Here is a 25,362-nt window from a genome sequence, read left to right on the forward strand (position 1 = left end):
AAAATAATAAATTAGTATATAAATATATAAAGAAATCATTGAAATAATCTAACTATTAATCAATAGGCTGAATATTCTTTATTAATTTATTTATCTAAGCAAATAAAATAATATATTATTTTAATAACCTTAAAGATTCTTAAGTACAAATTATTGCCTTGCTATTTACCGAAATACGAAATAGTCTTGTGAAAATTTATAATACGGAAAAAAAGTAATTTTACAAATGTATTTTTATTAAAAAGTTATACGCACTAATTCAATAAATTCATTTATTTAATAATCATCAATATTTGTGTCTTGGATTAGTTATTATATATTGCCTTGATATGTGTGCTAATATTCATGTGTTCATGAGCAACAATTTCAGGAAATTTTTTCAAGTGCCAAGTGGTTTACATGCATGTTAAATGCCTTTTGTAAATAAGCTTGAAATAATTTCAGTTTTAATTAAATAGCAGCAATAGCTATCAAATGTGCAACTAATGTACTAGTAATGTTTCATAAATAATTAATTGTGCATATTTTTTGTAGTATGAATTCTGTGTTGGTATCTATCTTAATTTTCTTTCTAATTGATCCATAGGTTTGCTTGGATTAATTAGATTATAATTTAATTGCAATTCACGTATGCTTAAATTTTTCACAGTGCATGGAAATATTTGTAAAATTCAAATTATTCATTGCATTTCTCTAACTTTGACTCTTATAGAGTTGATAATTCGTATGTAAAACATGCATTGGTATAAATTATTCTAAAAGATTCTTAATCTTTTTGAAGCAAAAATGTATTAAAATTTAATGCAAGATTTAAATATGTGCATATTGAATTGATAATTTTATCTTAAAATTGTCAATTTCTTTTAGATTGTGAATTATTTGTTCTATTGGAATTATAAAAAAGATATTTTATACTTAAAATTCTACTTGGAATGTTCATTTATTAAAAGTGTTTTATGAAAGTTGTTTAAAAAAATCTAAATATTTGAAAAAGTTATGCAGTGTTTATTCTAGTAAAATAATTAAAATTTTAGATTTTGTTTAATATTTTAAATTTCAAACTTTTAAAATATTACATTAGGAATTATGTTTAAAATTAGATATATATAGTGTTTTTAATTTTTTTTTTTTTTTTGTATTATTGGTTACAAAATTTATTTAATAATATTTATGAACTAAATTACAACTTCATTAAGAATTATGCCAATAATTATTTTAAAAGCAAGTCTGGCTTTTGAAGCAATGATTTTAATTAACTTTAATTTGTGTAATAAAAGTTTATTGCTTCAGAATTTAAAATGAAAAATAAATCAATCATATGTGACTCTTTATTCGTATCAAAATGATGTAGGAACATCTTACATTATTGCTGTGAAGTTCTTTATTGTTATGCCTATTAAAGATTAAAAATTGATAATGCTTACAACTTATATGTATGCTTACCCTATATGGATTATGTCATACTTAAAATAATAAAACTTGACTCTTGAAGTGATATTTTTTATCAATATTTATTTGTAAAAATTTTAATTTATTTCTTTTTAAATTCAAAAAAGGAAAGGTTACACTATTAAAATTTATTATTTTACTATTAAAATTATTTGTCATATTATTATTGTGAAGTATTATGAGTGTTATTCAATCAGCATTCCAGTTGAATGAACATATTGTAAAATATTATTATAAATATAATAAAGTTTATTTATGTTATCTTGATTATTATTTTATTTTATATTGTGGTTGTTTTGTGAGATATTGAGTTAAATAATTTTAAAAATAAATGTTGAAATTCATTAATAACTTTATTTTTTAAACAATTATTAAATAAATTATTAAGTATTGATAAACATTTTAATCATATACAATGAAATACTGAACAATATCATTTTAACAAATTAAATATATAGCTATGTTATTAGGATTTCTATTATATTAGTGGAAAATAATGCTTGTTTACCAAAACATGTGTATTGAATTTAAAACATTTAATAAAATAAAGAGTTCATGTATTTTAGTTATTATTTTAATTTATTATAATTAAATTATCTCTATCCGTCTAAATATAAAATTATCTTTTATCTCTCTAAATAATCTATATAAAAAATTCTGTTTAAATATCCATGCATCTTAATTAAACACTTTCATCAAAAAATAATATAATAATAAGTAAATAAGAGATGTGATAAAATTTATCTGTGCTAATTAAACTAATTGTATAATTATTGATTTTTTTTATAATTTTTGCATTTCAGTTTAGCTAATTTTTTATATGCAATAAAATAATAATGTTCTTTCTTACACAATTTTTTCTTAGAAATTATTTTTAAAAATTGAAAAATACAGTACTAAACAGTTCATTATTGATATTTGCAAGTGAGTGAAATAAATTTTATTAGTGAATGTATTAAAATTTAGTAACTTAAGTCAATCTATATTCATACCCTGCCAACTTGTACAAGATTTTACTAATTTGTAGTAAAAAAACATTTATAAGTTTGAAAGAAGTTTCTAAAAGCAAATTTATTAAGACATCTATAAGCATAATTGGCCAACAAATAGATCTTATCGGCCTATATTTTTTAATTATTGATTTGTCCTGGTAGTTAAAAAAACATTTTTTTTGAAACTTTGAACTTCAAGATGTGATATGCCTAAACACCATATAATGTTAATACAACTACGAAAATTATTTATCAACTGTCCTACAAGTTGGCAGCTATGTATATTACAAAATATATTAATAAAAATATTAATTAGAAACTTATTAAGTTCAAAAATTTATTATAAACATGACAATAAACACTTAGCAATCAAGACGTAATCTGATGTGAATTGTTGTAATTGAATATGGTAAGTGTTATTAAAAACTGAAAACCAAGGGATTAATATCATAGGCTGATTCTTTAATATTCTCCATTTTTCATCTTTGTTTATTGAAGTGTAATAAATGATGAAATCAAATAATATTGAAGCTTTAATCTGATATCACTTCTAAGGAAGTTAAAAAAGTTGTAAAATCTTAGCACCCCTTGATTTTATTCGTTCATTGATAACTTCCTATCCCAGATTTCAAATTTGCAATCAGTTACTCTTCACTATTTAGAATTATATTCATAACCAGGATTTGTTAAAATTCATTCAAGAGAATTTTAAGTTTCTCTGCTATGTAAGGAGAAGACGATAATTCATAAGGTTATATATTTTCAAAGGAGCAGACAGGTTTATATGTATGTATATAAACCTATACGTACTTTTTTTAAACTTTTACATTTGGACTAAAAATAATAGTTTTCGTAACAAAGCTAATTTCAGATTTGAAACCCCACATCCGAAATGGATAAATTTAAATAGTACTTATAAATTTTGTTTCCTAGTGTAATTCTTTGTTTATTTTTTTAGTCCATTTTATGCAGTGTTGGAGTAAAACTTTTTCCAACATTACAAAAATTAATACAAGCATGCATTTCCTTTTCAAAAACTGTGGTATATCTTTTTTTTTTTTCGCGGTTTTTATAATTAGTAAAATAAATGCTGTTCAGATAGTCAAGATTGAGGATCAAAAAATTCAAATCCGTCGAACAAAAGGTATGTTTATTCCGAGAAAATACGTTTTTATGTATGATTTCGCAACATAAAATACCGCTTACTCTAATTATAATTAATAGGATTTAGTTGGGTCCTCAAACCATCTAAATTGAGTCAGTACTTAAAAATCCGATCATTATATCAGAAGTTATTCGGGGAATTCACATTATTTTTTGCTCACTTCAAAAAATTTTATGCCTAGAACGTACATAACATTAAATTTAATCATTGGAGCAAAAATATTTATACCTTAATAAACAGACTAAATAACGCTAAATTCTAAGAAACCTTTCTTAATATATTTGTAAAATTACCTATTTGTTATTACTATAATTATTGTTTCTTACTATTTGTGGATAAATAGTAAGAATAAATAATTATAGTAATAATGTTAAAATTGGTTAATATCTTTCCTTCACGCATCGTATTTAAAATAATAAAAATTTGAAAAATCACGCCATTTTTTTTGTTTTAAGCCTAAACTTTTGAAATTAACACGCTTTATTTATTTTTTTTTATTTTTTATACTTGTTTAATGTTTTGAATATCCGAAATAAAATTCTGATCAATAATTCAAATTTTATACTAATGCAACGTTTTAGAAAAGAAAAAAAATTACAAGTCTTTCGTAATTTTCACTGTATAACTTTTCGCTCATTTTACAGTATCAAAAAAGGCCTAAAATTCACCGCGTAAGAATGGTGGTTGAACGTCGAGTTCCAGCCACACACTATTCAATCAACCATCCAACTTTTCTGTGTGAAGCTTACGTCGTCCTATTTACAAATATTGTTGGTTAACAGGAATTTGTTGAACAAAGACAAAAGAAATTCGTTGAAAAAGATTTGTTGACTAATTTACTAAAATATAAATGCATTTTCCTTGTTACCTCCAATACTACCACTCAAAAAAATATCTAACTGGAGAGAATCCTTAGTAGTTGGGAGTCTCTGGTCTGACTGTGTCACTTGTGACTGAGTCTTCAAATCAAGTATATGAGCAATACATAAGTCTTGATGTCTCATTCTCCAAAATATCAGACTAGTTGATACACACACAAAAGGAACCTGAGGAATACAGCAATCCTACGTTTTTTTTTTTTTTTTTTTTTTTTTTTTTTTTTTTTTNTTTTTTTTTTTGAAAGTTGGTTGTAAACTTAATGTAAATATCATACGGAAAAAAATTGGACGGTTAGATGTGAGTGGTGCTCGACATGAAACCATTTCCACGTGATGAGTTCTGGTTTGTTTTATTCTAACAAAATGAGTGAAAAGTTGTAGAAAAATTGGTAATTTTCTTTTCTTTTTTTTTTCTTTTTTTAGTTGTCGGGGCATCACAGTGTCTATAAATAAAACTATTTTTGTGTGTTCTATATTGTCAAACCATTTTAGTAACGATAATAATATTAAAAAAATTTACTCGAATGATGTGTTTCTAATAATATTGGCTTCGCCGGTCACCGGTGACCTCCATGGCATTCAACTTGTTAAACAAGTATAATAAACTAAATCGGCCTGAATACCTTCTTTCGAATGATTTTTCTCATTATTGGAAAATGTCCAATGCTTTTTAGGAACATGTCTATCTTTCAAAACGATTAACACTGGTGAAAAATTTTTTTTAAAAATTTATCAGGTTGAGGCAAATATTTCATTCGCATGTCTCATCATAATATATAGTAATACAGTAGAGCGCCGATTATCCGAACTGCTCGGGACCGAGCGTCGTTCGGATAATGAAAAGTTCGGATAATTGGAGGGTTGTATAAAATCTAGTTTAAATTATCATGATTTATACACTAACTTGCCTTCACACTTTTTCCAGGTTTAGGACTGGCAGTACTATCTAAAATAGCTCTGTTTTAAAAAAAAATTTCAATTTTTAAGTATTTTTATTTATTTTTTTTAAGACTTTCTTTTTCATTTTGAATATTTTTAATCATATTTCAACTTTTTAAATTATTTTTTGTCAATTACTGATTTAACCACATTTTTCTTTATTTTCATTACAAAAGAAATCCAGCAAAGACTTTAGTTTCAAAGAAGATGCTCTTTTTTGAGCAGCCATATCCCTTATTCTTTTAAATAAATCAACTGAACTGGATCAACATCATTTTGGCGTTCTATTCAATTCATTGCAATATCGAATGAATTGCATGCTTCTATATGAGAAGGTCCACTATTTTGAACTTGATCACCTACGTCTTCCTCTTCGTCTGTGGAGTTCCGATTTTCATTCAAAATTTTAGCAACTATTTCATCATCATTTGAAATACCTGGACATTTTCAGTGTCTCGACACCAGTCTTCTATTTCGTCTGCTGCATAACCTGGCTTCTTTTCATCCGAATGATCTAATTTTTCAGAAATTTAGAAAAATTGTTGATAAGTTAAAAAGTATTCTAAACTTTTAAAAAAAAAAATCGGACACATTTCGGATAATAAGGGTTCGGATAACCGGCGCTCTACTGTAATAATATTTCTTACTTTAATTGTTATCACTTTCACTTCTTATATATCTCATCATCACACACATGGGTGTAAGCCCTTATATAGCAAGACGGAAAAGAGAAAAACCTGGTACGTAAAACATTTCATTCCAGCATTTTTTTCGAAAAAAATGAAATATTTGTAACTATCAAGATTTCTTTTATAATTCTGGCATATATATAAAACTGCTTCTTTTCCAAGATAAAGTAGATATTGTTGAAAAATTTAAAAAAAGAATAAGTAAACTCCTCCCCAAAACTAGCTATAACTGAAATGGTTTTACTACCAGCCTTTCCTCTTTTCCGTCTCGCTTTCACCCCTGATCACACATTCATCAGATCTTCCTTTTTTCATCATTACAGAAACAGAAATGCCAACTTGCTCCGAACAGCGAATAAATATTTTTAAGTGGTAGTTTATTAATTGTGATTCTTGGTTTAATGAATTTAATTTATAAGATTTTTATCTACCACTATTTCTAAATAATTCGTAGGTTTATATAATTCAATACTTTATTACAGTTATGTCATGTTAATCTTTTGAAAAGCAAGCAAAATAATTCAAATATTTACAAAACTTAGTAGTTATTTACCGTTTTTTAAATTATTTTGGTGCGTCCGGAGCAGTTGGCATCTCTGCAGAAAGGTGGAATTTTGTTCTCTTGCTTTATTAATAATACAATAAATGAAAAACTGTTCATACAACTATTTATCTAATATGGTTTTGTATATAAATATTTTACTTACTCACTATTCATTCATAAACAGATAAAATAAAAATCATGTAATTTCGTCATATTAATATTTATATATATATATGTATTTTTTTAAAAAAGTATTTTCCTGACTTATCAGGGCGAGACAAATCTGAGCCCTGTTTTAATTAGTAAAATATTCGTGATTACTAACTTATATTCTCTTCAAATTCTTTAATAAGGAAAAGCGTGTAGCTGAAATATTATTAGTAATTAAAATGAATTTTGTCTTAAGTTCAAGCTTGATGGAAACGAGAAAAACGGCTCTTTGCGGAGAAAACTTACTTAAAACAAAATTCGATTTCTCCTTTTCACTTTTAATTACTCAGGGGAACAAATTTTTGTTGCACTTATACAACTACTTGATCTTACGTAATTCGAGTGTGGGTATTTCAAATCTGTAATTAGTTTCGTTCGCAAAGCTGCAGATTTTCATCAAAATGGTATTTTCAATTCAGTTTACTTTTTTATCCGGATGTATAAGTTTATAAAGAACGTGTAGGTTTATATACATACATATCACTCGTCTACTCCTTTAAAAATAACACTTAAAAAAATGACCTTATCGTATTGCACGATTAACTGAAATACATTATCGCCGACTTCTTAACACGCCTTACGTAATAGTAAAGTGGGGTCATTTAGTATTCAATCAAGTGAATTTTAAAAAGCCCAGGTTAAGAACTTATTTGAATTGAATTGCCCCCCAAAAAAACTGTAGCTTGTAGGGAAATCAGCGACGCGTCGAAATCGAAGTATCGTCGATATCGAAGAACAGTTCAAAAATGTCGTGCAACATAAAAGAAAAAAAACTTATTCTGCAGTGTAATCTGTAAATAATTTTAATAGTAATTTAAGCAATATAAATAAATAAAAGCAACACCATCTTTTTTCCAAATTTATTGTAATTAATATTGTTGCCAATTTACTAGTCAATTTGTTTGACATAATGCACATCTTTTAGAACGGGTACATCTCTTTTATTATATCAAGCGTAAACCAATCGATTACAAGGGGGGAAAAAAAGTTTTAAAAAGTCGTCTTTCTAATATAAATCCTGTTATATAAATTCGGAATTCATTTATCTTATAAAAATAACAAAAAAATATTTCATTTTCTTTATTGTATAAGTAAAATATAAAATACAGAATGTTCTTTCGAACGTTGATATATTAAATGGGCAAAATGCCAGAACGGTAACCTTTCTCAACGGCTAAAGTCATATACAGACACACCCCCAAGTTGGCAAGGTGCCAAAAGGGAACTCGTGCTTATGTCCTTATAATTTTCTCTTCCATCTCCCATTCACGATACGATCTTTCATCCTTGAGCGGCATAACGGTGTAAAGTAGTAAGTAAATAAATAAAAGAAGAAAAAAAGAATATGGAATTGTAAATCACAGCAATTGTTACAAGTGGTGTTCGTAATTTGTTGTGCATTAGAAGAGTTTCATCAGATTTAATAATTTAGAAAATTGTTACGGGAATTAGGAATATTCTGGTGAAGTGTACCACGATAATAATTACACGATGGCGAAATCTGGGGGTAATTTAAATAGTGGTAGAGGAAAAATTGATTGTACAAATTCATATCTACCAAAATTTATTTCTAAAGTAAAGGAAATATATCTAGAAGTTCGAACGAGCCAATTTGGCTACAAATCCTGGAGTGCCACAGGCGACTAAAAATGTCAAAAGTGGTAGAAACTCAATTCTTTTATTTATTTATTTTTTACTTCTTTAATTTTTCAATCGGGACTTGCATTTCAAATGATTTGTATTTAAAGCAAAAGCATTCTTCATTAATAAATGAATAAACTGAAAAGTTGCAAATTTTAACCTCTTATAATGAAATTTTGAAGTTAATTCGTAACCACTTTTTTCAATTTTAGTCTCCCGTGGCAACCTTTCAGTCGGGCAACCAAAAAAGTAAAAATCCATTAAAACATAATAAGACCAAAGTTGCCAACTGCTCCGGACACGCCAAAATAATTTTAAAAAACAGTAAATAACTACAAAGTAAATTTTGCGAATATTTGACTATGTTTGCTTGCTTTTTAAAAGATATAGCATGACAAAGGTACTAGCTGGATATTGGGGTTATCTCGGCATTTGGCGCGAAGCGCCACTAACCGATTCATCGATTCTGTTTTGTCGTATTCTAGGAGGTCCTAAATATCTTTGAAGTTGTAGTATGATGTAANCCAGCAATCAGGAAAATAGCAGTGGTTGAAGGAGACGTTAAAGATGTTACTTAGTTTTGGTATTATATTTGGAGGGGCATTCTTAAGCATCTCATTAGTAATATTATCTGACAAAGGTACTATAAAGTGGTGAATTGTATAAGCCTACGAATTATTTAGAAATAGTGGTGGATAAAAATCTGCTGAATTGAATTTATTAAACCAAGAATCACAATTGATAAACTACCACTTTAAAAAATATATTTGCTGTCCGGAGCAAGTTGGCATCTCTGTAAGACTCGTAACTTTTACTAGCATATATCTTTCTGTTTACTATTGAAAATTATTATTACAAAATATGTCACGGTGGAAGTTACGATTAAATAGTTAAAAATGAATTGAGTTTTTACCACTTCTTACATTTTTAGTCTCCTGTGGCATCCGTGCGAAAGCATCATGAAACTGTCATCACTTTTTAAATTTTATCCGTTTGGGATCACTCGAAATCAGGGCCGGACTGGGATCAAATAGAGGCCCTTTTGTTTTGAGGATATTGGCCCATAATAAATCAGACACTAGCCATTTTAATTTTTTAGTGGAAAAACAAGGTACTCTGAAAATGTAAAACCCGTTTAACTGTTTCAGTGGTGAGGGAATAAAAACTGCCCCATTTCTTTTTGACAGTAATACAAACCATTTAAATTGTATTAATTTTTATCGACTACTTTAAATTTTGAAAAATATGAATATAAAGGATATCGTTTTATTCTAAACCTGCATGCGATAACCACTATTCCTGTTTGGCTAAAATTTTTGTTTTAAAAATCGCAAATGTATGTTTTAAAATTGATGTGCAGAAACTCTTGTTTACAATTTAATATCATACACATGTTGATAATTTGCCTTATTGAAATTTAACATAGATATTTTGATTTCGTTTCGTATTATTCTGACGACTCGTTCTCTCAACTTTTTCTAAGACATATATATTTATTTATTTTAAAACAAATGTGAAAGTCAAAAAAAAAAAGGGGGGGGGGACAACTTAAAACTTTTTTTCGAGCTAAATGTTTAGAAGCAAAATTTTTAAATTGCTAGTGATTTGTAATATTTTTTGAATAAGTGTTTCCAGATTGGCAACAGTGCACCGAAGGAGTTTATCTTTTAATTCTTAATTATCTTTTAATTCTTCCCTTTGAACTCCGAGTAGTTTTAAAAGCTGTATGATCTAATATCAGCGCTATAGCATTTAAAATTCACAATATAGTATAATTATACAATTTTAAAATTCTCAAAAAAATGTGGTTACTAATTATTAAGTTATAAAATTTCTTAATTTTAAAGTGGTGATTGTCGATGGTACCTCCGTGGAGACATTGGAGTGCAAAGGGTTAATAAACTTGATTTACCTCATTGCTTAGAAGAATTAAACATACAAATAACAGACCCGATATTTTGTTGTCCCTGTAGATAAAACTTAAAAGGAAACTGTTACAAAATTTTACGGTGTTTTTGAAATTGTTTTGAGGTGATAAGGTTTATCTGAAGTTGACTTTAAAAACAACCTTAAAAGTTCAACATCTCAAAGGCGTGTAATAAAGGGGATTGAAATTGTTTTATTCACACTTGAGGTTGTTGGAAATCTTTAGAGCAACCACCTTATTTTTGAGGTGTACCGGTTATTTTTCTACACTTCAAGCTAATAAGTATTTTTGAGGTGTGAATAACTTCGCCCAATCTCAACTAAAAGTATTGCTGAGTTATGTATGGGGATGATTTTATGAGTTGTAAATGGGGTTGAAGTCGAGGCTTATTAATGAGGTTATTTTTGGTAAAAAATATGTACTGGTACCAATTCTTATTCTTACCGAGAATAATTTTCCCATGTGGTAGTGAATTAATATTTAAATGACAGTCGTAAACAGAATTTATTTTAAATATTTTTAGAAAAAAAAATTGTAAGAGCTTAAACCCACACTAAAATTCACTTTTACACTACAGTCGAACTCGTTTATAACGAGCTCGGATTTAACGAGAACTCGGATTTACCGAGGGAAGCGAGAATATTTGGTTGGATCAATGTTAAGTCTATGGAACAGAAGTCGCTTTTAACGAGCAAGACTCGGTTTTAGCGAGCAATATTTTTCTGTCTTGCAATCTTTTTTCTCATCTTTCTAGTCTTTCTGTCTTATCTTTTTTTCAAAATGATAAGAAATGCGCGAGTTAAAAGTAAGCTGACAAACTATTTTAAATATGTAGATTAATGAAAAAAATAAATGTTTTGGTAAGAATCTTTTCCTTTATTTTTTTTCCCGTTTATTGCTTCTTTCCTTTAAGACTAGCGCAACTAGAAATTTTTTGCTGGTTGGGGGGGGGGACAGTTGTCATTAAATTAAGAAAAGTATTTAATTAAATTAATTAAAGTAAGTATTAATTAAATTTTATGTAAACTCAATAATTTGACCTCCCAACCCAATTTCCTCTTCTGGTTGCACGCCTGCGTTAAGGACCCGTTTATTACGAGCACTCGGATTTAACGAGTACATGTTACGGTCCCTTTGTGCTCGTTATAAACGAGTTCGACTGTATTACATTAAAACACTTTTAGTATGAAGTTGCTTACTGAAACAGAGCTTTTGAGTAGATTGTTGAAATGTCCGACTTCAGACTATCCTGAGAGCTCGACTCTGATTTGAAATATAAAGCAGAGATGCCAACTTGCTCCGGACAGCAAATATATTTTTTAAAGTGGAAGTTTATTAATTGTGATTCTTGGTTTAATAAATTCAATTTAGTAGATTTTTATCCACCACTATTTCTAAATAATTCGTTGACTTATATAATTCACCAGTGTATTGTAATTATGCTATGCGATACTTTATAAAAAGCAAGCAATAATAGTCAAATATTTTCAAAATTTTCTTGGTGGTTACTTACGATTTTTTTTAAAATTATTTTGGCGTGTTCGGAGCAGTTGGCATTTCTGTGTAAAGTATAAGAAAATTTTTTGATATCATAAATTCACTTAATACAAATCAATTCAATATTGATTTTATTACAATCTAATATTACGGCTGTAATATTTTTTTATGCATATGGAGAAAAAAAACGGTAATGAAACTGATTTAATTTGATGACATAAGCACTTTCGTTGAGAGAAAAATGTCTTCTTTTTTTTTCCGCCTCTTTGATTCAGAAAACTTGGTAGAGGTAGTTAAAGGTATGTAGGTGTAAATAAAATAGGCACGTTTTATAGTTGTACTCTCCAGACACAGGTAAATAATTTAGTCACGTGACGTCTGTTTCAGTGAAGTGTGACAGATTCTTCGTAACGTATGGTCAGAAAAAAGGTTACATTTTTACGATGCGTTTAAAGCACAAGGTGCAGACTGACAGGATCACTTCTTTGTAATGAGCAATATTTCATAACATAAGTCACAATTTTAGTTTAAAACTGAGGAGAAATTACTAAGATTGGTTATGGAATATCAAGGGAGATGTCTTGAAGATGAAATAAGCGGGGTATATTTTTAAATAAATAAAATAAATGAAAATTGATTTTGAATGCAGACCTGCCAACTTTTACTGTTTCCGAGATAGTATTTGAAATGCAATTGTAGATAAATTGCTTACACTTATTTTTTTCAATGTAACTTTATATATAGAAGATTGATTATATTTAAGATAAGTGATATCAAAATTAAGATTAGTGGTAGTCAAAATCATAGTAAATTAAATTTATAAATCCAAAAATTAATAAGAAAAATTTATAAGATTCAATACCAGTTTAAATTTAAAAATGAAATACAACGAGTAAAATGGTTTTCCTACCAGATTTTATCTCTTTTTCTGGGACACAATCAGCCCTGATAAATGCAATTCTAATTTCATTATCATTCCGAAAAACGTTTCGTAAACAGTGCAAAAGTTTGCAGCTTTGGTATTGATTTAAAGATTTTTTGCTTTATGTCACTCAGTCACCAGGTTATTGACAAGGGTAATGAGTTTTTACAAGATCAACTTGCTTTCTATTCAACGAATTCAGAAACTGTGTTTTTTTATTCGTTACCATGGTAACAACTTAATAAAACTCTGTTAACATTTCATGAAAATTAGTTGCATGACTCATTAAGTAACCTTTTACGTATTCATTTTTTGCTCGAAGATAATTTTTATTGGTCTTTTTGACATCTTGAGTAATGCTTGAAAGATTGAAAAAAAAATTCTTGCTTTTTTGTCGCAAGATAAAATATGTAAACCAAAGAAAAAGCATTTTTTATTTCTTGTAAATAATGTAATAATTTATTGTTATATTATTATTTATAACAAATTTAAATTATTGAATTTGAATATTAAATTTCAAATTTTATAATACCTGACCAAAATTTGCAGTTCCTGAAAGAGTGAAGAAAAAAAATTCATTTAATTTAAATAAAATTTTCTAAAATTAGAAAGAGCCAATTTTAATACATGTGCAAATTTTGATTTTCACTGTTGCATTAATTTTTTACTTTAAAACTAAGAAATTCTTTTGTATTCATTTAGAATAATTTAAACACTATGCCCTCTTTATATTGCTACAACTTTCTATGATTTTTTTGAAGTGTTCGAACTGGTAATTCTGATAAGCATATTAAGTTTAAAAAGTGGTGCAAAATTATTTCGTTTCCACTCTGTATTTAAAAGAAATAACTCATTAATTTGCTATTACAGCAAATATTAAAATGACTAAAAATTAAGATCATTAGTACAAGTACTGGGATAATGCAGGGATGCCAACTTGCTCCGGACAGCAAATGTATATTTTAAAGTGGTAGTTTATCAATTGTGATTCTTGGTTTAATAAATTCAATTTAGTAGATTTTTATTCACCACTATTTCTAAATAATTCGTAGGTTTATATAATTCACCACTTTATAGTACTTATGTCATGCTATACCTTTAAGAAAGCAAGCAAAAATAGTCAAATATTTGCAAAATTTACTTTGTAGTTATTTACCGTTTTTTAAAATTATTTTGGCATGTCCGGAGAAGCTGGCATCTCTGATAATGTTTGTAGCTTTGGTGTTAACTCCAGATTTGATGAAACTTGCCTTCCACTTCTTTAAATTTCAATGAATAACAATTAAATTACATCTCTGAATTATTATTGCAAATGTTACCCTTAGCAGAGCTACTGAAGTTCTCGATTTCCAGGACATACTTCCTTTTTAATTTTAAAGTGGTAACAAAATAATTTTGCTAATATCTTTACCTTTGTTTTCCTAACACCACTACATATACAAATAATTTTAGTAAATGTATCTGAGTTTTAAAATCATTGTACATAAATAATTAATATAAAGTGGTTAAAATAATCTTCGCTTAAAATTGTAAAATTAATTGTTATATTACTATTACTTCAAAGAATCTTAACCAGAAAAAAGTACAAAATGTTTCATGCAAACTGATGAATATAATATAGCTGAAAAAAATTGTGTATGTAATGAGAATGAGAAAACTTAGGGGAAACTGATAGTTATGATAACCATAACTGTTTCAGAAAAATAATGTTACATTTTTGCTACTGGAATTACAATTACCAACGACTTACAAAGCTCAATTTAGAAGCTATTCCTTTCAGACTTGCGATCAAACAAACTATTTTTAAGTGTAAAGCTTTTTTTTTCTTTCTTTCTTATTTGTAACCACCTGGCGCCGTCTAGCCTTTTTCTAAAATTGGATTAGAGCCTGCGATTCAGTATGACTAAATTTACTTACCAAATCACCCGACTTAGTTCTATTTCTGATTTCACCGATTCTTTTTAATTTTTTTAAATAGAATTCACGTGACTTAGTGTTTATTTACATCTTGATGTCAACGAAAAGAATTGAATTAACTGTCTGAAACAGAATAAAACTCTTTGAAACGTAATTGTTTTTAGTAATTGTGCATCAAATCTAAGAGATTAAAAACCAAATAATGAAAGTAAATAAATTTTTATTCGTGAGATGACTTGTTTATTTGTAATAATTAGAGCCCGGATTTTGATGACCTAAAAAATCCCAATTAATGCCCTTGAAAAGTGCAAAAAATGCCTTAAAAAGTGCGAAAAATGCCCTTAAAAATGCGAAAATTGCGCTAAAAATGCCTTATGACAGGGATGGCGAACCAATGGCACGCGTGCCATTTATGACACCCGACACAATATTTTGGGCACGCCACCGATCACATTTGTTATCACACTATGAATTGTTTTTACTCAAATGTTATTACACTATGAAGCATATGTAACAATTAAATTAAAATTCACAAAAAAACGCGCAAAATAATAAACAATTATTAATGAAAAAAAATTAACAATTAATGCTAAAAAAGCAATTAATAACCATAAAAAGCAAGCTAACAATAAATAAATAACAAAAAAAATAAACAGTCCTGCTTAAACTAACATCTTACAACCTAATATAAGTTATTTGTCATCTAATCTGCAACAACAGAAGTCACACTGATGTTACTTTAAGTTGAATTGCGCGTATGACTGAATGCATTGCAGAATACTTTTTTTTTCAATGTAATTAAAGAGTTTTGAGTTGATAGTATTTAGTATTATTATTTTCCCAATTATCACGAAGGCAAAATTATTTGACGGCACGTCTATGACCTCATTAAACAATTTTTTGGAAAAAATGGCACGTTGGTGTATAAAGGTTCGCCACCCCTGCCTTATGACATGACTTAAATAAAGTAAAAATATTGAACTAAAACAGTGTTTTACTCTTTAAAATTATTATGAGTCATTTCAAAAAATATGAAGCAATGCAATACTTGTTCTACGTTCATTAAAGTTTGAAAAATATGTTTTATATCCTAAAATAACAAAAAAAGGAAAATATATTGACTCCAAAACATTTTCATATTGTATAGAAACTTTAATGAATGTAGCAACTTCCATCTCATTATATTACTAAATATCAGAATTACATTGGATTATTAAATTTTTTTTTGATATTTTGAAATGCAAACGAGCGTCTCTTGCCTGAAAGTAAATTTTCATACCTGGAGAAGCTTCTTTCAACGTCTACTGATGTTATTGGTGCGTACTTGAAAAAGACGATCTCACTTACTGACAATTCTTCTTCAATTTGAAAAGATGTTGCTTCACCTGTTAATATCCTAGAGATTTTCTTCACTGTTTGGAAGCCAGTGAAACAATAAAAAATGATAAAAAGAAATAATAAAAAAGGGAAAAAAATAACAAAAAATTTAAAAAATGCTTTAAAATGCAAAATACGCCAAAATATTTAAAGAAAAATGCCCTATAAATCTAAAAAATGCTCTAAAGGACAAAAATGTCCAAAAATGCAAATGCCATCAAAATCAGGGCCTTAGTTATAATTTAAGTCTTCGATGTCTCTAAAATCATTTATATATTTTAACTTAAAAATAAATCCTAAGGCGTTACTCTTTAACTAAATTTTCTCAACTAAAAGCCACACAGATTCGATTCCAAAAGAAACAAAGTTAACGAAACTCAAATAATATTAATTAATCTATGATAATAAAAATAATAATAATAGGAAGAATTTGTGAATGTGTGAGTCTGTTTTGCTTATTGTTCTAGTACCGTTTGAACTACGGTAAAAAAAATTTAAACAGCGGGTGCAAGGGGCCTCCGGTCCAGAACCTAAAAAACGCTCGAAAATTTCTGTCAGCTTATTCCGAAGGGATGTGTGAAAAATGAGTTTTTCTCATTGGTTTATCATTAGTTATTGTATAATACAGGGGTGGCCAAGCTCCTTGATAGTCGAGCCATTTTTCAAAATTTGAAATTTTTCGCGAGCCGCAATTAAATACGTATTTAAAAGGTATGCAAAAAAGGTGCTAAATTTTTTTTTTTTACATAAATTATATTTATTGAAAACATATAAGTAAAAGTACAAAATATGTGTATTGAATTTAAATATTAAACATTAAACACATTTATTTTACTTCTCTTGATAATTCTTCAAAATTTGGAGAATAATTGATGACAGCATTTCTCAGTAATTCTTTGAGATACTGGTTAGTTAATACTAATCGGTTTTTTCGATTTTACGAATTTTATAGTGAAATAAAATGATTCGCATAAGTACGTTGTTCCGAATATTGAAATAATTCGAGAAGCAGCCTTCTTGCATCTCGATTGATTATAATTCTCCAGATGCTTTTTGGATCATAATTATATTAGAAATGGAAAACTCACCTTGAATTGAACAAAGTTGCACTTAGTCTTTCATATTTGTTCTTAGTAATTTAAAAGACATTTTGAAACACATACGGAACGATAATAATTTGTTGAAATATAGTAGCACAAAAATGAAAAGGGAATTCGGGTACATTTATCGAGAGCCACAAATAATTTTCAGAGTCACATGTGGCTCGCGAGCCAGGTTGCCACCCCTGGTACATAAATTATTTATTATTATTAATTTTTTTTTAATATTTAAATAAAGAGCATTAGGGGTGTTTTATTACCTGATAGAAAACTTCATGCGCTTCAAAAATATACAAAATACAGCAGACTGTTATTTCAATTTTGTATATTTTTGAAGCGTATTAAATTTTTTATCAGGTAACATCTTACCGCTTCAGTTTTTTGGGGTTTATTTATTCAATCAGTGGTGTTTGTTAGCTTAAAGTTCTTATACAGTTTGTTAGCTACATTTGATCAAAACCGAGTTTCACAGAGAGTTTTTCGGAAGTTCTTTGATAATTATTTTTTGATATTCTATTCGCTGATGTTTTTCATAGACCTATAAAAAGATAATCCTTAAGTTTCAACCGTTAATTTTATGCAAATATACTTTAGCTTTCCTAGAATAAAGTTTCATATAAGTACTTGCGCGTAGGCGTTAAAGGAAAAATAATATTAAAAAAAATTAATTTCATGCATTGACGTCAAACAACAAAGAATCGATTGAAAATGGTAAAATGATCTTGAAAAAAAATATATATAATGTCATAGGGTTACAAATATTACAAAATTAGAACGCTGTAGAAGTCTTAACCAACAAAAGCATTTTCTTTCCAAAACTTCTCGGTGTTTCTAACATTAATGAAATCATTTCCGTTTACTCTTATTTTAATCCGCTTATCATAGTATTCTACGATTCATAAAAAAAAAAAGAAAGCCATGTTGTTAAACTGTTTCTAGCGTAAACGTTTTTTCTTGGATAAGTAAAACATATGAAGCCACTTTTTGCAGAATTAAAAAGAAAAATAATAAGTAAAAACAGCGGCTTGTTTTAACTTGACAAAAACTCGTGATTCGATGCCATGACCAGAGATGAATCGGTCAAGGCTAAAATGATGCAACAATCGTGAAATGACTGCCATGTTCGTGGTGACCACATTAAATATTTCTATTTAATAAGATTTATTAAAAGATGGTTAAAAGAGTCTGGTTTGCGTATTTAGCCATTTTATTTTACAACCGTCTTTGAACAGCCGACCCAATCTTATGGGTTTACGATTACTAATGTTCAACTCCGTAGCTTTGTAATTTTGAACACAATTCAGAAGACAAGGGAACTCCTGGATCGAGTATTGGGAGAAATTTGCCTTCGTGAAAGACTTTTTGATGGAGCTAACCCGCATTTGCGTTACATAGAGAGGAAGAACAAGATAACATTCCATGGTTACTTATTTTACTAATAATGGAACTTCTACAATCACTTTTTTTTATTATAAAAAATAGGAAATGTCCTAGGTATAATAGGAAAGAAATAATGGTGCATGTGTTTAAAAATTTCAAAAAACGGTGATAGCTAAAATGGGGTAATTATTCCAGAAATATTTGGAATAACTCTTAAATCTTTCATTTTTATTATAAAATGCTACACATTTTTGCTCGAATTCAGAGGTTCCCATTTTTTTCGGCTACGGAACCCTAATTAATCTACCTTTTTTTCGGCGAAAGCCCGACTTAAAATATCGAGTTTATTAAGGTAATTGTGAAAGCGATAACCTACAAAAAACTATTTTAAAAATATTTAATTAGAGGAATGAAGTTTTTGTTATCGTTTTCCCATTAGTAATTTTAAATTAGGTTTGTATGCCCAACTGTTAAATTTGAAGTCCTTAAGCTGTATCTAGTCTAATTACGAATTTGTTTTTGATGTATATACATAAGCTGAAAATAAACAAAACAAAAACCAATTATGGTTAATTTCAAGATGAAAATTTAAAAGAACTGCTATAAATGTTAAAAATGGTTATTAGTGAAACATATATCTTGATTAAAGAATTTAATTATTCTATTTTGATTTGAAAAGACCGATAGGAAGGAATGCAATATTTTATAAATGCTTATTCTTTTCATAATTTGTTCAATATTTTGTTATCAGAAATATATTTTCTTTTAAGAGATGCCATTTGTATTTCATTGGCATTTTACGTGAAATAATTTCATAAAGGCTATCAAAAATTCAATAAATAATGAATTATGGGTTTGATCTAAATATAAAAGGTTTCAAAACTCATCACTGGTCTTAAAAACTAATTATCGAAACCCTAGGGTTCCGCGGAACACCATTTGAGAACCGTAGCTCTAACAAGGTTCCCAAGGTCAAAAATAAGCTATCAATAAGTATTTAATTTAAAGGAAATATATATATGGGTGCAAAAAATAACTCAGGAACAATTTCGTATTTCACAAATGAAGGATACATTTAAGCAATTTTCAGTAGTTTTGGTTAATTTTAGCTACCACTCATTTATTTTTTCAGGTCATGGGAACCCTGTCTAATTAACGTTACTAGGTGTCAGTATAAGCGAATACAAAGTTTAATCCCTTAACACGTTCACGCCGGGAAAAGTGAAAATACAGGTACGGGAAAAGAGAAAATACTGGTAGAAGAACTATTTCAATATTGGATAATATTCGGGATGAGTTAATCTATTCTCAGCAATAACAATTCACTGTAAGGAAATTGATCACGGCGAAGAAGCAATTCAATATAAAAATTGCATCCGTTAAAAACAATTGGTAGTTATAGATTTATATTATTCCTGGAAAAAAACTAAAAAATGAAATTTATTGTTACCAGTTTTTACTCCGGTGCGCTGCCAAGATGAGACAATCTAGCGTGACCCACCGGTGGGTCACCCCGGCGTGAACGTGTTAACCTGTGCGCTCGAGTTAATTCGAGCGCGCTAAGCAGCTGTGCACACTCGAGATAATTCGAGCGGCGTTGTATTTTATGCTGCTATAATTTTTCACACTCGAATATAATCGAGAATTGAAAATAACAATGTGAAAGCTAAGAAAAAAATCTTTTTATTGATATTTATCTTTTACATAGCCCTCCAACTGCTACGGAATTTCCGTAGTTTCAGAAATCTTCTTTTCAGACGGTAGCAAAATTAATGTCTTAATATTTTAAAAAAATTAATTTTAGCGTAACTTGTCCACTATTACTTATAAAAGTGCAGGCCATATGGCTAGATTCTTAAGTTCTGATAAAAGTTTTATGAGAGATTCATTTGCTTTAAAAATTTCTACTTTGGTTCGCTACCACTAGAAAAAATTATTTTCAAAATCCTCATAAGTTGGAGGGTATGCATAGGATTGTAAGCTATAACACTTATTTATTCACGAATAAAATAATGATATTCCAGTTTGCTTCGGACAACAAATACATATTATTGTGATTCTTGGTTTGATAAATTCAATTTAGTAGATTTTTATCCACCACAATTACTAAATAATTCTTAGGCGTACATAATTCACCACTTTATAGTACATTTGTCTTGCTATACCTTTTAAAAAGCAAGCGAAAATAGTCAAAATACCAGAAAGAACCACCTTAAAGATTAAATACAAGATGAATGGGAAAAAGGCCGCTAACGGCCCCAGGCGCCCAGTTATATTTCGATGATGATGATGATGAAAATAGTCAAATATTTGCAAAATTTACTTCGTAGTTATTTACCGTTTTTTTTTAAAAATTATTTTGGCGTGTCCGGAGCAGTTGGCATCTCTGAACATATCTTTTTACCATGGAACAAAGGCGCAGTAGATCAAAATTGTCCACCAAGGGAAAAGATAATGTTCTGAAGTATGTTTTTGGTCGGTTTTTTTCAAAAAAATCTGTACATTAAGGGGTTAATAGAGAAATTCAATATTTGTGAAAGGAAATCCTACCACTTTACTGTGTTGGGGCACATGCCATGATTGGTTTAATAGAATTTATCTTATTTTGTTCTTTTGGGCTAACTAGAAGAGTGTCTTAAAATCAGGACTAACTTTTTAACACACACTTTTAGTTCCACATTCGGAACATCTATCCTTATGACTCCCGAAGAAATGATTATATAGTTTCCTGAAACTATTACCTAAAATTCTATTTCATGAAGAAGAAACTAAATATAACCAATTGATTCTATTTTGAAACTCTCTGACGTCAGGGAATTCCTCTGCAAATTACTAGCATGAGATTAGGTGTCTGCGCAAAATGAAACAGTAAAACAGTTAAAGGAAGTAAAAAAGAGTTTCACGGTTATGTTACGTCTTATTGGAGATGAACGATCTAATTTTAGAAACATCGCTGTGCTCTTGACCTTAGTAATTTTCCCGCCATTTATGCCAGACGTGGTTGTCATGGAAACATGGTATCGATTACTTCGTCTACGCGAAATTTTATCTTTGAGCTGGCAACGGCAGATCGATGAAGACGATCGATATGTTTTGGTGGCGGGATTGGGGTTAGAGTACGTGTGTACCAGGTTTTTTTCCTTTTAATTGATAAAGGGGGGGGGGAGCACCCGGAAATACTGTCATTTCAGAACGATGTATTTTCATTCGATTATTTATAGATGAATTAATTTTATTTTCACTTAAAAAGTTATAGTTTTAATATTTAGAGAAGTTGGGTTTAAAAAGTTGGAAACTTTTTCCCTTGAAATTTGTAAGTGCTTGAATTAAAATAAAGGGAATTTTAAAAGAGCAGGTCTAACATTCGCGAGGAAAAAAAAAGAAAGAAAAAGTAAGAATTAGTTATTAATTTCAACAGAATATTTTTTAATTACCACCATTGTTTTAAAAAACTTGATCGTTTAACTGAGATTTTTAAAAAAAAGTGCAATTAATCTAACCAGCGTCTATAGAGAACTAAAAAAAACTGCCCTTACAACAAAAAACTCTATAAAGTGGTATAGATATTCAAAATAAAACTTGCACTATTTTGTTTCATTTAACCAATACTTTATCAGACTTACCTCGTAACGATTCAAAAGAATAGGAAGTCACTTGAATATTTGAATTGTTTAAATGTACTAGTAGCGAGCAATACAAATAGTGTTGATCAAATTTTCTAAACCAAGAATTGATATAAATTTTACTACCACTAGAAAAACTATTTCTAACTACAAAGTGGAGCAAGTCTGTCTTTAATGCTTATAATTTATTTTTTAATTGATCATCGCTTTTTGATTACATGGATTTGCATTGATGATATACCTGAAATTGAACTAATTTTATCTAAGTTATTGGCAACCGATACATTATGTATTGCCAGCAGGCAAATAAAATCCATTAAAAAAATGAATTTGGCAGTTACAGTTATCTTAACCTTGCGTGTGAGTTTCTAATGCGCATAACAAAAGCAGGAATAATTAAATGCCGTTACACTGTTTAAAAATATGCATAAATGCATTAACCTTATTTCATTGGCAATGTTCGTTACATGTACAATTCAGAACTTTTGAAAAAATTTAATTGTAGCATTTAAAACTATAACGGATTATTTTCAAAATAACTAAAGATAATAATTAATTTATTAATGAATAAGTACTTTTATTTTGTTTGTTTTTGATCAGCATATACAAATGCCAATTCGCATTTAACGTTAAAAAAAAAAGAAACCATAATAGCTCGTTTTGATTTAGAGCGGAATGTTTCAAGTCCGTATTGGAAACGATGATAAGCAACGAAAGGAAAATAAAATATATAATTTATATATAATTTAATATAATGTATATATAATTCGATGTAATCAATTTTAGTATTCCTTTTAGTTATTTGAAAAAAGTATTTAGAATTTGTACATTTATAGTCGCGTGTGGCATCCATGTATGGATAAGTGCATAAATTCTTAAATTTAATTTGTACAGTCGAACTCGTTTATAACGAGCACAAAGGGACCGTAACATTGCACTCGTTAAATCCGAGTGCTCGTAATAAACGGGTCCTTAAGGCAGGCGTGCAACCAGAAGAGGGGGGTGGGCTTTGGAGGTCAAATGATTGAGTTTACTTAAAATTTAATTAATACTTACTTACTTTATTTACATTAATTAATTTAATTAAATACTTTTCTTGCTTACTAAATTAATTCTTACTTACTAATGACGTCACGACCATACGTCATGAACGATAAGGCACGAAATCGATACGTCACCGCCTACTCTCACGTGACTTTTCCCATGTTTTAGATTAGAGCGATAAGGGCAATTAAGTTTCAGTTCGTTGTTGTTTTTTTTTATTTCGCGCGCATTTCTTATAATTTTGAAAAAAAGGATAAGACAGAAAGACTAGAAAGATGAGAAAAAAGATTGCAAGACAGAAAAATATTGCTCGCTAAAACCGGGTCTTTCTCGTTAAAAGCGACTTCTGTTCCATAGACTTAACATTGATCCAACCAAATATTCTCGTTTCCCTCGGTAAATCCGAGTTCTCGTTAAATCCGAGCTCGTTATAAACGAGTTCGACTGTATATACTATATATTTTTTTATTTTAAAAATCAGTTTGTTTTTTGTTCTCTAACATTAAAAAAAAATAATAATTCCCAACACCCTAAAATAGTCAGCATTCCTCAACAAATACAGGGTACCCACAACCTGGAAAAATTAATGAATGGTAACCAACTTTTCTCGATACTGCTTAAAATTTCATAAATTTAACTTCCAAATATTTTTATTAAATCAGTTTTGAATTTTTCAGACAAGAATAAACGAAATGAAAATATGTTTATGAAACAATTTGCAGGCCATGCTTAGTTAAAATATATCAGATCCAGAGAGGTTAAATTTTGATTTGAAATTAAGAAGTGATTGCAATATTTAAAAACGAAAGAGGTCACTAATGCTAGATAATATCAGATCAGTTTAAGCTTACAAGTTTCTCCACTTTTTTCACGAAGTGTTTTTTCCGTCATAACAAAATATTGTATTTTCGAAACGCTGAATTTTCGTTGAAACTTTGAATTCGAAAGCTTGAAATGTTGAATTTCGCAACTAGATCGATTTATTTGAAAATATTAAGCATAGTGGTAAATATAAACATTAAAAGACACTTAATTTCTTAACTTTGTTACAACTTTTTAAATTTTCTGAGGACTGTACAAGGTTCTTGTTGAGGGCTGAATAACCCATCTCAAATGTGATCTGTGAGGCGCAGAACTTAGGACACTTATTATTATTCATTTATTATCTAATCAACTTTTTTAACATGTAACTCTTATGATCTTTACAAATTTATTTGAAAATCATAACATCACATAAAGAATAATGTTATGATTTTCAAATAAATTTATATAACTTTTTTAGGCTATATTGTTTTGCAATAAATCCATCAATTAATATAAATATTGACTACGACTAAGTATTAATTAAATTTTAACAGGGTCGTCACAGTCCGCAAAATTTTTAAAAGGGATGATCATGACGGTGTTGGAAATTACAAAATTTTGAAAGTTACCTCTATCCTTTTATCACCTAAAATATCTTTTTTGTCCTTTTTTTAAAATTATTAAAACTTGAATCTCGCCCATTTTAATATTTAAATTTAACAAATTCGTTCGTTCTTTCGTTGTTGTAGAACTGGGCACCTGAGGCCTAAATGCATACCTGCCAACTTTTAATCCTTTCGATGATGATTTTCTCCAGTGGTATTAAATTTGCAGAGATGCCAACTTGCTCCGGACAGCAAATACATATTTTAAGATGGTAATTTATCAATTGTGATTCTTGGTTTAATAAATTCAATTTAGTAGATTTTTGTCCACCACTATTTCTATATAATTCGTTGGCTTATATAATTCGCCACTTTATGGTACTTATGTCATGCTATACCTTTTACAAAGCAAGCAAAAATAGTCAAATATATGCAAAGTTTACCTTGTAGTTATTTACCGTTTTTTTTAGTTATTTTGGCGTGTCCAGAGCAGTTGGCATCTCTGAATTTGAATTTAAAATTACAATTCTAGGCGGAAGCATATGATGTTTTTGGATAAAGGTTATGTGGACAAACACTACAGTATTTTATATTAATATATGTGCTTAAGTTTTTAAAAATAGTGGTGGTCAAAAAGATTTTAAATTAAGTTTATAAAT

General features: G+C 28.6%; 1 long non-coding RNA gene across 1 annotated transcript in view; it reads left to right on the forward strand.

The window, feature by feature from the left end:
- Window positions 1-10,036: 10,036 nt before the first annotated feature.
- The window catches only part of LOC139426618 (uncharacterized), a 30,479-nt gene continuing 15,153 nt past the window's right edge, over window positions 10,037-25,362 (forward strand). The window contains exon 1 of the long non-coding RNA XR_011637843.1: window positions 10,037-12,532. This is a non-coding gene — a long non-coding RNA (uncharacterized lncRNA). The remainder of the gene's footprint in view (window positions 12,533-25,362) is intronic.

This window comes from Parasteatoda tepidariorum, chromosome 9 (genome assembly GCF_043381705.1).
Source record: "Parasteatoda tepidariorum isolate YZ-2023 chromosome 9, CAS_Ptep_4.0, whole genome shotgun sequence".
NCBI lineage: Eukaryota > Metazoa > Arthropoda > Arachnida > Araneae > Theridiidae > Parasteatoda > Parasteatoda tepidariorum.